General features: G+C 39.3%; 1 non-coding gene across 1 annotated transcript; it reads left to right on the forward strand.

Moving 5' to 3' along the window:
- Positions 1–8,001: 8,001 nt before the first annotated feature.
- LOC145274004 (U2 spliceosomal RNA) lies at positions 8,002–8,205 on the forward strand. Its single transcript, XR_013866584.1, has one exon. It is a non-coding gene; the product is annotated as a U2 spliceosomal RNA (small nuclear RNA).
- The last annotated feature ends 5,396 nt before the right edge of the window (positions 8,206–13,601 follow it).

Genomic DNA, 13,601 nt, shown 5'->3' on the forward strand with positions numbered 1-13,601 from the left:
ATTTAGGGGGACGGTTCATCAAGAACTAGTTTACATTGGACTTTTTTATTATTATTTTTTTAATTACATTTTTACCCCAAACAACGCACATTGCCACTGTGGTGTAGGAGCTACTATCAGGGGCAGAAACTACTGGGGCACTATGTTAGGATTTGGGCAGCAAGATGTCGGTATTATTTCTGTTGAAAAAGCTGTTAACCCGCAATTTATTTTTAATGTCTAACGTAACAACTGATGTTTTAATAATTGTTTACAATAGTTATCATGTTTTCGTATTATATGATCAGAGAGAGATTATTTAGCATAAAAAACACGAAACTTAAATAAAAATGCATGAAAATAGATTAAAAAAAAAAATTCTTATTACATTTTCACCCCAAACAAGGCACATTGCAACTTTGGTGTAGGGGACTACTATCAGGGGTAGCAACTGCTGGGGCACTATGTTGGGATTTGGGCAGCAAGATTTCGGTACACGTTACACTTGAACTTCTGCATGTCAGTACAGTTAGGGAAGCAGTGACCTGGAATGGAATTCCAGAGTCTAGCGGTTCTGGGGAAGAAACTACTGAAGTAGAAATATCTTTTACATCTAGGGATCTCTACTGTGTGGGGGTGGGATTTAGCTGCCTGTCGGGTTTGTCGAGCGTGTCTACATCGTGGAGGCACAAGTGTCTGCAGTTCGTCAGAGCATTCACCATTAAAATACTTGTAGAACAGACAGAGTGATGCAACGTTTCGTCGATGGGACAGAGGCTGAAGCTTAGATGCCAGTTCAAGGCCTATCAGATTTGCGACTCTCTTTTGAACATTGTCTAGGAGCGAGAGACTAGCAGCAGATGCACCAGCCCAAATGTGACAAACTTGAAGACAATCAAATTGTAGTCAACTGGCAAACAGGCAAACGGAATAAAGTTCCATAGGCGTTCAACTCTAAAAAAGAAGCTTTGTTCATGGAATCGACGTTTAGGTTTAGACAGATAAAACGTGTGAGAAACTATTGATAGTGGTTTTGGCTAGACGAATGTTTTCGTGAAAGTTTGGCTCGGGGGAAACCGTAGATTGGAGCTCAGATGAGCATTTTCCATGAAAATAACGATAAAGCAGACAGGCTCGCAGCGTTTCCTCTGTGGGAAAGAGGTTGCATCCCCCATTCAGCTACGAAGTATTTTTTGAACTCTGTCAAGGCAGGATAAGTTGATTCTAGCAGCTCCTGTCCAGATGTAGCAACAGTACTCCATCATTGGACATACCTGAATTTTATATATGTAGGGAATTGCATCAGGAGTGAGATATTTATTGGAGCATTAGAAGGATCCTTAGAATTTTTCCAGCGATTTTGGCAACGGATTTAATATATGTGTTCTATTTCAGATCAGGAGGAAATGTCAAGCCCAGAATCTTGTCAAAACATAGAGCCTCTCCAAGGCGAGAGCTATTCATTTCAATTGATGCCAGATGGGGATCAGAGCGGTGATGATGTACAGATAGATGATTGGTTTTAGATGTATTAAAAGTAACGAGACGCCGTTTTCCCCATTGTACCACGTGCCCAAGATATTGGTATCGTTTAATCATTAGTTAGTGTGTAACCCGGCTATAACAGATCCCAATATAATAAAAAAGGATATAAGAGAGATTTTCTCTGGTACCCGATTAGAGCCTGTATTTATGTGCAGTGTAACCCGGATATAGAAGTCTCTTATATCCGAGTTACATTTCATTTCCGAAATAATTAAAATCGATGTATATGATACGTAATGCAAAGTAGGAATAGAAAAATATATAAGTTAATTTGGACCAAGATTCACTGAGGATGCACTTGCATTGGAAGAAATATCAATCGATGATATCTTTGACATTTGTGCTTCAGAAACTTTCGAAGTTTTAGATTTAAGACGTTCTTTTTATAATTTTTTGTTCCTAATATAAAGACTAGAACGCTCATGCGGTTCTGGATATGACCTTAAGCTATATCCGCTGGTGAGACCTCAGCTTACGGACCTTGGAGAGTGTGGAGCCACTCTTTAATTGTCATTGCTCCCAGGTCCATTCTGACCCGGATGGTAGTACCTGTTACTTGAAAAAATACTCTATTAAGACATTCTTCTTCAAAAACACTGGATTCGGCATTAAATAATCTGAAAAGGGTTGATATGCCGTAAAACAAAAACAACCAACCAACAACCAACTAGAACGCTCATAGACGTTCTGAACCCAGATCCCAAAATGAAAATATATTAATGTCCGAAGGAAGAAAATCTTAAGCGTTAGGTGTAGTAAAGAGTAACGAAACCCCCTTACAATGGACTATTACAGCCTCTATAGATATGTTACAGCCTCTATAGATATATTACCGCTATTAGCCTCAATTAACCGAGTTATTACTAGGGCTATGACAACGGAACATTCTTTTCATTGTTTTGACACTCGAGTATATATCCGACACAATTAGACACAGTTATTCGACAGAGAACTACATCACCCTATATAAAAGCATATAAGAAATCAACGGATACACACTCGAGAGTCGAAATAATGAAAAGAATATGCTGTTTTCCTAGCCCTAGTTATTACTATTAATTTAGGATGTCTCGTTTGCCGACTGTATTCACGTTCGGTCATACGTCATTTACATTGTTCTGGCATCGCATGAGAAAACCTCTTATTTTTTCAGAATGGGATATGGTTCTATTCATCTGAATAAATCACCCTTTAAGGTTTTACTTCTCTCGCTGAGAAAAGGCTTGCCTATCTTTAATTGCTGAACCAGGAAATGTCGACGGTGCTGTTAAGGTTGCTATTTAACCACAGTGTATCCATTCTTGTGTGCTGGCTATTTTAATTCCGACCTTCCCGTCTTATAACTAGGGCTATGACAATAGAATATTCTTTTCATTTTTTTTTACTCTCGAGTATTTATCCGATACAGTTATACACAATAAATCAACCGGGAACCACATCACTCTATATAAAAAAACATATAAGATATCAACGGATATATACCTGAGAATCAAAACAAGGAAAAGAATATGCTGTTCTCATATCCCTACTTATAACATATCTGTACTTATGTAGAATCCGGGCCTAAGACAATAATGTTATTATTTAGAAACCCATTCTTAATATGTGGATGGGAACTTTTTTGAAACATTCTTTACTTTATCTAACAAATTAAAACCGATATTGTAAACAATTAACTTGAAAATCTCATTTAAATATAGCACGGCCCATATTCTGCATAGCTATTACCACATCTTCCTGAGGTGGAATGGAAGTAAATATTGACGGTTTACCAATATTCATGCAACTGTCACCACTATTCAATATAAATACATATTAATATGCTCTTATCAATAAACCTTTTCATATGTGTGAGTGATCGTTACGGTATTCTTTTAATAACCATCTCCAGGCAAACATAAGGCAAAATAATAAGACATAAGACCAAATGAATATTCGTAAAATGTGTTGAAAAGTAACTCTAGACGAGACGAGAAAACAAAAAACAAAAACAAAAACAAAAACAAAAAAAAACAAACAAAAAACAAACAAAACAAAAACAAACAAAAAAACAAAAACCGAAAATGAAAATATTTTATCAGATCTCCCGAGAATTTATTCTTAATATTATTCTATTCGTTGGTGACTTTTTATTGGAGATCAGATAACCAACAAATTTCTATCTCCTATTTATTATTAAAATTTTTGTCAAGCTAGACCGCCAACTATTTGCTATTGAGTAAAATAACAGAAATAATAAGAACGCTATCTATTTACATTATTTATATACGTGGGTACAGCTTCCGTAAAAAAAAAAATGACGCGAAAATGATGCTTCGCATGAATAATTTATATTCATATATATATATAAAAAAACGTCTATATCGGTTAAGTAGAATAAAATTTGCTGCCGGAGGAGTAGCAGAGACTCGCTATGAAGCAAGCGGACAACAGTAGATATTGTGTTTTTGTAACAGAGCGCGGACGTGCGTATGGCAGCATCAGCCGTATGCAAACGACCAAGCCGCGTGCGAAGTGACGTTACAGCGAGGAAGAAGAAAAGTAAAAGATTATAAAAAGAGAAAAACGTGAACCCTTGATGTTAGATAACAGGGGCAAGAGAGATAGAGATAGATAGATAGATAGATAGAGAGAGAGAGAGAGAGAGAGAGAGAGAGAGAGAGAGAGTGTATGTTTGTTTGTGTGTGTGTGTGTGTGAGAGAGTGAGTGAGGGAGAGACGTGTTAGATGGCCTGAGAGCAATAGGAAAAGACGCGTACTAAATATGATCGGACAGGTACAGAGTATCTACAAATAAATGTTTGTTGTTTCAATGGAGAAAAGTGAGTCGAGTTATTCCTTGTCGTGGTTTTCTTGGTTTCGGTGTCTACATGTTTAAACGTGTATAAACGTTTCTAACGTTACATTTTGTAAAGGGACAGCTTACATTGTAGGCTTGTATATTAATATGTCTTTCATCTGTTTTCATTTGTGAAGTATTTCATGTCGGCTTCTGTTTAATGACGAGTAATCAAGAAAGAATAGGGACCATGTCAGGACCTTTCTCCACTTAGTAAATTCACTTGGAGACTTGTATGTAATCGTGTTCTATCGTCTGTTTCCACTAGTCGGGTATAAGTTAAAAAATATGAGAAAGAAAACTGGAAAGTTTCAAAATATGAGTAAAGACGTGTAATTTACGATGAACTTTAATTGTCGTATGCATACGAGAACATTTTGTCAGTAACCGAATTAATTCCACATCTATCGCACGTCACGCGATAAGCAAATAATAAACAGTCTATTTTCGAACGAGACTTTAACTATCAAATAAATTATCTAACGAATTATATCTGTACTCAACTTCTAAGGTATATCACAGATGATAACGATAAAGCATTATAAATTAACACCTTTAGATGTTACGTCAGTGCAAAAGTTTTTGGCGATTAAAAATTATGTTTTAAATGGAAATGTGTGTTTTTGTAAAAATATTCATTTATAACAATAGCGACATCTGCTCTCTATAATTTGATCCAACGACCTTATAAATGCTTTGCTTGTAAAAGTCTTAAGGTTTTAATGTGAAAAATTAATCTAACTCATGTTTAATCTCCTTTCGTGCTATTAAGTTAAGACTATCATCTTTCGCTAGTATCATTTTAAGTTAAACTAGCCTAGGTACCCAGCGTTGCTGGGTGTTTGGAGGTGTGTGTTGAACAAAAAATAAATAAAATAAATAATAAAGTAATAATAGGAAGGCAGGCTGTAACCCATACCATGAAGGAGGAAAAGAACGTGAAAAAAACGTGACGTCTTTGCCGTTGCGTCCATCGACAAACCGGAAGTGGCGAAGATTTAAATTAAGGCTAGTCAGTTGAAAAGAGGGGATAACTTGCGAAAATATCGGCGAAAAAAGCGATCTGTCCCTGCTGAAAAGTGGCCAGATGTGAGTGAAAGGCATTGTTTTTAGCCAATTTTTCGATATTTGTCGCCCGAAGTGTCGAACTTAAAAACGATACCAATCTCGTGAAAATCTGTCGCCTCTGTCGAAGGTTTTAGACATACGTACATACATACATGCATACATACATGCATACATACATTTCAACAGACAGATGTGATTTTTATTATTGATTATTAAGGATTTCGTTTTAATTTGATAAAACCACAACAATGAGGTGGATCTCTGTTATTTTCGTCAAAATTGGAAATGTTTTCAAATTTTCAGCGAAATCCGAGTTTTTCCGCATGTGTTTTTATTTAAGTTGTATTACTTACGAACGATTAAAAAACACAGGACAGAAAAAATAAACGGAAACAACAGTATTATATTTTCAAAACGGATCGATTTTTAATCGCGTGCAAGCGACTCTATAAATCACTTCGTCGGTCGGTCGGTCGGTCGGTCTGTCGGTCAGTCTGTCGGTCAATCCGTAACACTTTTGTGCTTGGCCTTTTTGGTTAAGATCAAAGGTCTGTTGTAAATAGATGCTGTTCTTAGCTTTTTAAGCTTTTCTTGACCTTTTGGCCAGGATCAAAGTGTAGTATTCAACGTCCGTATGAGGAAGGCTTGGGAATGCCGGACTTGAAGTGTCATCGAGACGCTGAGAGGCTGGCCTTCCTGAGCCACTATATGCAAGATGACCACCCGTGGCACCCCGTGGTTACTGCCGCCTTCCCCGACCTCGTTCTTGACCCTTCTATCGAGAGCCGTCGCAGGCCGCGGGGAAAATCTGCCTACATGAAAGAGTGCCGAGCCGCGCTAGAACGACTACCAAGGTCCAGCGACCTTGTGACTGCTACCCGTAGGGAACTCCACAGATCTAGTGAAGGGGGCTGCTGACGACCCGCTATGCGCGCGTTTGGGTTGGCAGCAGAGTGAGATCCGCTCCGCGTGGAGCTGGGCGCCAGGTTCGAGTCATCTGAACAATTCGGAGTTCTCTCTTACTTGGCGATTGGCCCGAAATGCACTTCCACTTAACAACGTACAATGCTGTTCTGGGGTTTTGGAGTCGCCTGATTGTCCCCGCTGTGGGACAACGGCCGTAGAAACGACTGATCATGCTTTCTTCGATTGCTTCGAACTCCGCCGGTACTGGTCGTATGTCAGTGAGGTGACGGCTCGCATCGATCCTGAGCATCCTCGCCCAATTACTGTATCCAATGTCGTGAACAATGTGAGGCCACCGTGGGACCGGGAAAGACAAATGGTCTATGTTACAATCCTGGCCGTGGCGAGAATGGCGATTTGGACGTCACGTCTGCAAGGTTGCCGGGGGGTGTTATCTTTTTCTGATCAGGATCTGATTGCTTTCTTTAAACACCAACTACGGGTGAAGATCAGATGTGATAGAAGAAGGCTGCATCGTGTGGCATTTGACAGAAAATGGATACATGTAGCAAGTCTGTGTGTACGAAGAGGAGCCAAATTTGAATACGTGTTCCCCGCTTAGGTGTGGAACGCGCAGTTCCGTAAAGTAAAATTTAACAAATAGCCTCTCAGCTAGCTGAGTGTGTGTTCCATCCCTCCCTGATTAGGAAGCCTCCAAGATCCCCATCCCCTCTTTCTTGCAATTTTTGTTTTCACCCCCTCCTCTAAATTTCACTCATCTTGGAGAGAAAGAAATACAAACTAACCCCCATTTCTTACCCACAAAATTTTCTTTTCTCCATTCACCCCCATCTAGAGGGCATCCTCACTTAGAGACTGACCCGCAGAAGCCAGGTTCCTTTTACAAACCTAGTGGAACGGGCAGTCTATCAACTAGACGGTGTTGTGAGGGTCCTACTAATCCCTAATCTTTTTTTTTTATTTTTACACGTCAATAAAAAATATTTAAAAAATTGAGAGTTAAGTAGGATGTCCCCCAGTATGAAAGGGTGAATGTGGTATTATGGTGAAAGATACTAGCTGGGAGAAACTTTTGATTTTGTTTAGTTCTGGAGTGACAAGGATGACCAACGACCCCCCCCTTTTGAGTTGGCCATGTGCCTAAGTTTTTTGTTCATTGTTGATTTTCAATGTATTTTTAACATGAATAAAGGATTTAATATCTCAAAGTGTAGTATCTGTTCCGGCAGATACTACAAGCAAAGACCATATGTGGGGGTCACCCCACGTATAAGACCTTTGTCAATGTAGGGGCAACCCTTCATACCAATAGTCACTATCCAGCTCCCCTACTCCCCGGGGAGTTGGTCCCCCATTTCCCCTTCACTCCTCACATTAAAAATCGGCCTTGTGCCTTATTTGCTCGGTGGGGGAGCAAATAAATACCCCGTATCTGTTCCGGCAGATACTGCAAGCAAAGACGATATGTGATGGCAACCCCACATATAAGACCTTGGTCAATGTAGGGGCAACCATTCGTACCAATTGTCACTATCCAGCTCCCCTACTCCCCGGGGAGTTGGTCCCCATTTCCCCTTTCACTCCTCACATAAAAATCGGCCTTGTCCCTAATTTGCTCGGTGGGGGAGCAAATAAATACCCCCCACACTTTTCTTGGCCTTTTGGCCAAGATCAAAGTGTAGTATCTGTCCTTGCTGTAATTATGTTTGTAACTTTGTGATATAAAGTGGGATTATTTTTCTGTATCAATTTAATGTAAAATGATCACCCCCTTTACAACCAGTCAGTCTCAAAGCCATTTAAGTCATTCTCCAGATCATTCAAGTTGTTTTGGAAGGATTCCAGTTATTTTTTAAGCATTCACGTCATTCTTAAGGATTAATTCATCCTTAAGTTCATTAAAGTCATTCTAAGTCATTTACTTTTTATTTATTTAAGTCATTTCAGCCCACTTTTCGGTCATTTTAGTTTATCTTTAAGAATTTAATATTTCGGAGTACGGTATAAAGGAATTTGATAACATTATAATTGTAAAATGACCATGTTGTAGTAAACAGGGAAGACTTTTCGTGGTATTGTGTTCCACAGAAGCGTAGTTTTTGGAGAGAAACTTTTTTCCTGGAAATAATGCATGCAATCAGAGTTGTGTATATTATTTTAAATGACAGTGGAAAATCACAAATTATATTTTTATCACAAATTACATTTATAACAACATTTGTAATGTCGTTATAAAATGAAACAGGGCAGAAAAAAAAACTCGACTCACTTTTAAAAAATAACTTTTATATGATATTTCAAACAACGCATATTTTAAAATTATTTAAGTAGTTCATTTCTCCTTCACCGTGTTATTTTTTTGTCTCGAACACGTGCTTTTCCGAACCCTGGTAACGTCTCAAACACGTGCTCCTCTCTCCACGTCTTGAATACCACTACAGCTTTTTTCCTTATATTTCGAACACCTGTGGCCATTTTATCTATGCTGTGACGGCACTTCGTATAGCCAGCTTGGTCATTTGCATATTTTATTGTCTGTTGCTGCTACTAACGTCAGCGGCTTTTTTTTTTTTTTACACATTTATGATGTCAGCGTACGAATATTTTATACCCTAGCTTTTATGTTTCTAGTAGTCAAGTACAGTTCTGAGATATACGACTGTTATTCTGTGCGTTAATGTATTACAATAAAGGTTTAAACAAAAACATAATTACAAAACAGAACGAATTCATTAATCTATAAATTCAATAGATATAGACATGCGTTGCAACACTTGGAGAATAGGAAAAATGGATAAACAATGAAAAAAGTAAAAAAAAGAATTTACATTTTATGTTGCTTGTAAGAATGTGGACGACTCCTACGCAAACTATGTGGACATTACCCTCGGGTTTGTCAAAGACACGCAGACAGAGTCCGGAGGAGGTTTTAAAAATTTAGACTCAAAAGTGCTAAATAATTGTTTTATCTTCATTCCTCACTAATATGAGGGTTTTGTTTTACTTCTGGAGATTAGAACATGTCCTCTCTAAATTTTGGTAAGAATTTTGCAGGGGAAATAACTCAGACAAAAATCAAGGGAGATCACTCAGATAATTCCGTTATTGCAACCATATAGATGGTGACATTTCCTCTTATCTGTTTTACCTGTTCCAAAACATTACAAATAATGCTGGTTGATTTAGCCAGAATTTCGTAGATAACAAAATATAAATACCGAAGACTTTTCTCACGCGGAACACAGAAAGAAACGCAGACAATCGAACACATTCTTCCAAGATGCAATAATGAATTCAATAATTGAATTTATTTACGGACTGAAAGAAATAACTTTCAGGGTTTATTTTCGAAATCTTGAATCCTCGACTGAAAGAGAGAGACAGAGAAAGGGAGTGAAAGAGAAAAAACAGAAAGAAAGAAAGAGAGAGAGAAAGAGAGAGAGAGAGAGAGAAAGAGAGAGAGAGAGAGAGAGAGAGAGAGAGAGAGAGAGAGAGAGAGAGAGAGAGAGAAGAAAATATACGTTTTAACGCACGTTTTGTTTTTTCAAATTTTGATGTGAACATGCAAGGCTGACCTTTTGGGCACTTGGGGTAGTTGATGATTTTGATTTAATTTTTATAAATAACTGTCACCCTTTGCTTGAATTATATCTGATTGAAAACAGTTGTTGAAGCCGTCATGTATCTTTTCAATAATAACGCCTTTGTTTCTCGCCTCCCCACGAGCACAAGGTTTATTAATGCGGCAAGCCCCAGCTTCCAAGATTCGCCGAGGATTTTCAACAAGTCATGGATACTATGCTATCAGATCTTGGATTTGCTGCAGCATACAATGATGATGTAATGATACAGTGTAATAATTTAAAGCAAAATTAAGGGACAGTACACAAAGCATATTCTGTAAGTAATCAACAACATTATGAAATGCCGTTTCAAATTAAGCTAAGACAAGTATCATTTTTGTAGCTAAATATTTAGGACTGGTGTGTGTGTGTGTGTGTGTGTGTGAGTATGTGTGTGTGTGTGTTCGTCCGACGAAACGACAAGGACCATCTGATCATCCTATAGGGTAGGGTGGGGGGAAAGAGTCATCATCGGTGAGTACGGATATGGCTGATAAGCCCAATCTTTGCTTGAAAAGTTCTATTGCAGTCTGAACAGCAAATCATAGCAAATGTCGAGTGTTTCAAAACATTGTCCTTCCTGTCCTTTCTGCGCTTCTCGGCAGTAACCTTTCAGTAACTTTCATATTTACAGGCACCGTCATGAACAGCCGCTCACCACTTGGCTCTACCTAAAGCTGTCTGCTCCCATAATGACGGATCAACGTTGACGGCCTTCAGTAATGCCTTCAGAGTGTCTTTAAATCGTTTTCATTGGCCGCCATGGGAGTGCTTTCTATGTTGGAGCTCAGCAAACAGAAGCTTCTTGGGGAGTCTGTAGTCTGGCATGCGGGTTACATGACCAGCCCAGCGAAGCTAAACCTTCATCAGGATAGTGGGGATGCTTGGGAGTCAAGCACGAGTGAGGACTTCTGTGTCTGGTATCCTTTCCTGCCAGCCTATGTCAAGCAGTTTCCTCAGTCTGGTTGTGTGGAAGTGATTTAATTTTTTAGCGTGCCGTTGGTAGACAGTCCACGACTCACATCCATAGAGTAAGGTGGTGAGTATGACAGCTTTATAGACTTTGATCTTCGTCATGGAGGTGATGCTTCTTCTGTCCCATACATTTTTGTGGAGCCTGCCAAACGCAGTGCTTGCTTTAACGAGTCTGGTGTTGATTTCAACGTTAATGACTGAGAGCGTACTGCCAAGGTAGGGGAACTTGTCACCTGCATTGAGTGTTTGTCCCCCGATTGAAATGTTGGGTTCTGAATATAGTTTTTCCGGAGCAGGCTGATGTATGACCACAGTCTTCTTCGTATTGAGACCAAAATTTTCACAAGCCTTTGAGAATATGTTTGCACTGTATTGCATGCCTGCCTCAGAGGTAGCATTAAGGACACAATCATCAGCAAACAGAAGATCATTTATGTCTGATGCAACCCTAGATTTAGCTTGTAGCCTCCTGAGGTTTGATCCGTGCCCACACCAGTTCTCTGAAGGCATCCGTCAGCATCGCAGAGAACATGAGGCTGAACAGGGTGGGAGCAAAAACACACCGCTGTTTCACTCCATTTGTGACTTCAAAAGGGTCAGAATCTCCCCACGATCTTGTACTTTGGCCATCATTTCATCATGATACTGACGTATGATGGCAATTAATTTTCTAGGACACCTATAACTTGCCATTACTCTCCAGAGACATTCTCTGCGTACATTGTCAACTAAAGGTCTACATTTTGTTCTTGGTACTTTTCTTGGAGCTGCCTGGCGGAAACACAATGTCAATAGTACCATGTAATCTACATTGGCTCTCCGGCAAGAGGTCTTTTTCCAGATGAACTGTGAGCCTGCCCAGCATTACTCTGCCCAGTACCTTGCCTGCAATGCATAGGAGGGATATTCACCGGTGGTCGTCGCAGGCCTGGTGGTTACCTTTATGCTTGTATAGATGTATGATGGAGTTTTCAGTCAGGGTCTTGCCGCCCTCTTTATATATCTCAACTGGAATAGAATCTGAGCCAGGCGCTTTCCCAGTGGACAGCGGGCGGATTACTTTTTCAGTCTCTTTGAGGATTGGGAGTTCATCCAATTCCTCATTTACGGAAATTTGGGGGAGGCGGTCAATAGCCTCATCACTGATAGTAGAAGGACGGTTTAGTACACTTTTAAAATGCTCCACCCATATTCTCAGGATCACGTCTTTGTCAGTGAGGAGAGTGGATCCGTCTGCACTGAAGAGAGGTGATGATTTTGATGGAGTTGGACCATAAATTTCCTTGAAACCACCATAAAATTCTTCATGTTGTTCATATCTGCATATATTTGAATTTATCTGAGCTTCAACTTAACTTTACTGCGAAAACTCCTCCATATGTTCTTATTTAGTTTGAAGGACGGATCTTCAATATAGGCTTTGTATGCAGAATGCTTCTCCTCTAGCAACTGGGTAATCTCTAGGCAGTTCTCATGAAACAAGTCCTTGTGTTTCCTGGAGAATGGCTCTAGACACTCCATGACTGTGTTGTCCACTGTCTCGCGGATTGTCTTCTATGCTGTTTTCACATCTCGGTTGTCTATTCCAGCAGGTTCAAGGCACTCTGACAGATTTTCAGAGAAAGATTTCTGGACAGTTTTTATTTTCAACTTGTTGAGATTAAATCGTTTTGGAACTCTCTTTCCTTGAGGTCTTCTCTTTGGTATGATATACAGATTGAGCTTACCAGTAATAATACGACAAAAAGCCAGATACAAATCAATTCAATATTTGCGAGCAATGTCTAATCTAGCTGCTTTGCAGCTATTTCTTGAGTTAGCTAATCATTATAAAAGCTACATTTCAAACATGCACATATTAAGGACTCCATTAATTCGTCTTTTAAAACGATGTGCTATTCATTTGGTCAGAACCAGAACTAGCGCCCATACTTAGAAAGTTATTTGAGCGTTGTCTTAAGGAGAAATGCTTCCCGACACCTTTGTAAATCTCACCAGTACGCCCTGTATTTAAGAATTCAGGTAATAAGTAATCTCCCCCCCAGTACAGACCAATAAGTTTCCTGTGCATCATGAGTAAGCTGCTAGAATATGTGTTAAATAGAGAAGTAATCAACCATCTCAGCAAAAAGCAGCCTTCTTAGTGACGTGCAATATGGTTTCCGTTCTGCTAGATCTACAGCAGATGTGCTTACAGTTATGTCTGATAAGATTAGCGAATCTCTTGACGGAGGATTCCTCTCTAGGGCAATTGCACTTAACATATCAAAGGCCTTTTATAAGGTATGGCATAAAGGAATACTTCACAAGATCTCTAGCTATGGTATAGCTGGAAGTATCTTCTCAATTTTAAATCAATTCTCTCTGTAGAGTAGTGGTTGATGGGCAGAAATCAGAAGCACTCAGTATTAATGCTGGAGTCCTTCAGGGGTCCATCCTGGGCCCAGCTCCCTTCCTGATCTACATTAATGATCTTCCAAATCACATCCTTACACCATTCGTAGAAATTTATACTGACGACACTACAATATGGTATCACATCAAAGACCGTAAACGACCAAGTTCTCACTGATTCTCTCTCCTTTGATTTGGTACAATAGGGGAAAGAGGTGGCTGGTTACTTTTAATGCGTCTAAAACAAAGCTT

The sequence above is a fragment of the Euprymna scolopes genome, chromosome 4 (genome assembly GCF_053919585.1).
Source record: "Euprymna scolopes isolate OS-2025 chromosome 4, ASM5391958v1, whole genome shotgun sequence".
Lineage (NCBI taxonomy): Eukaryota > Metazoa > Mollusca > Cephalopoda > Sepiida > Sepiolidae > Euprymna > Euprymna scolopes.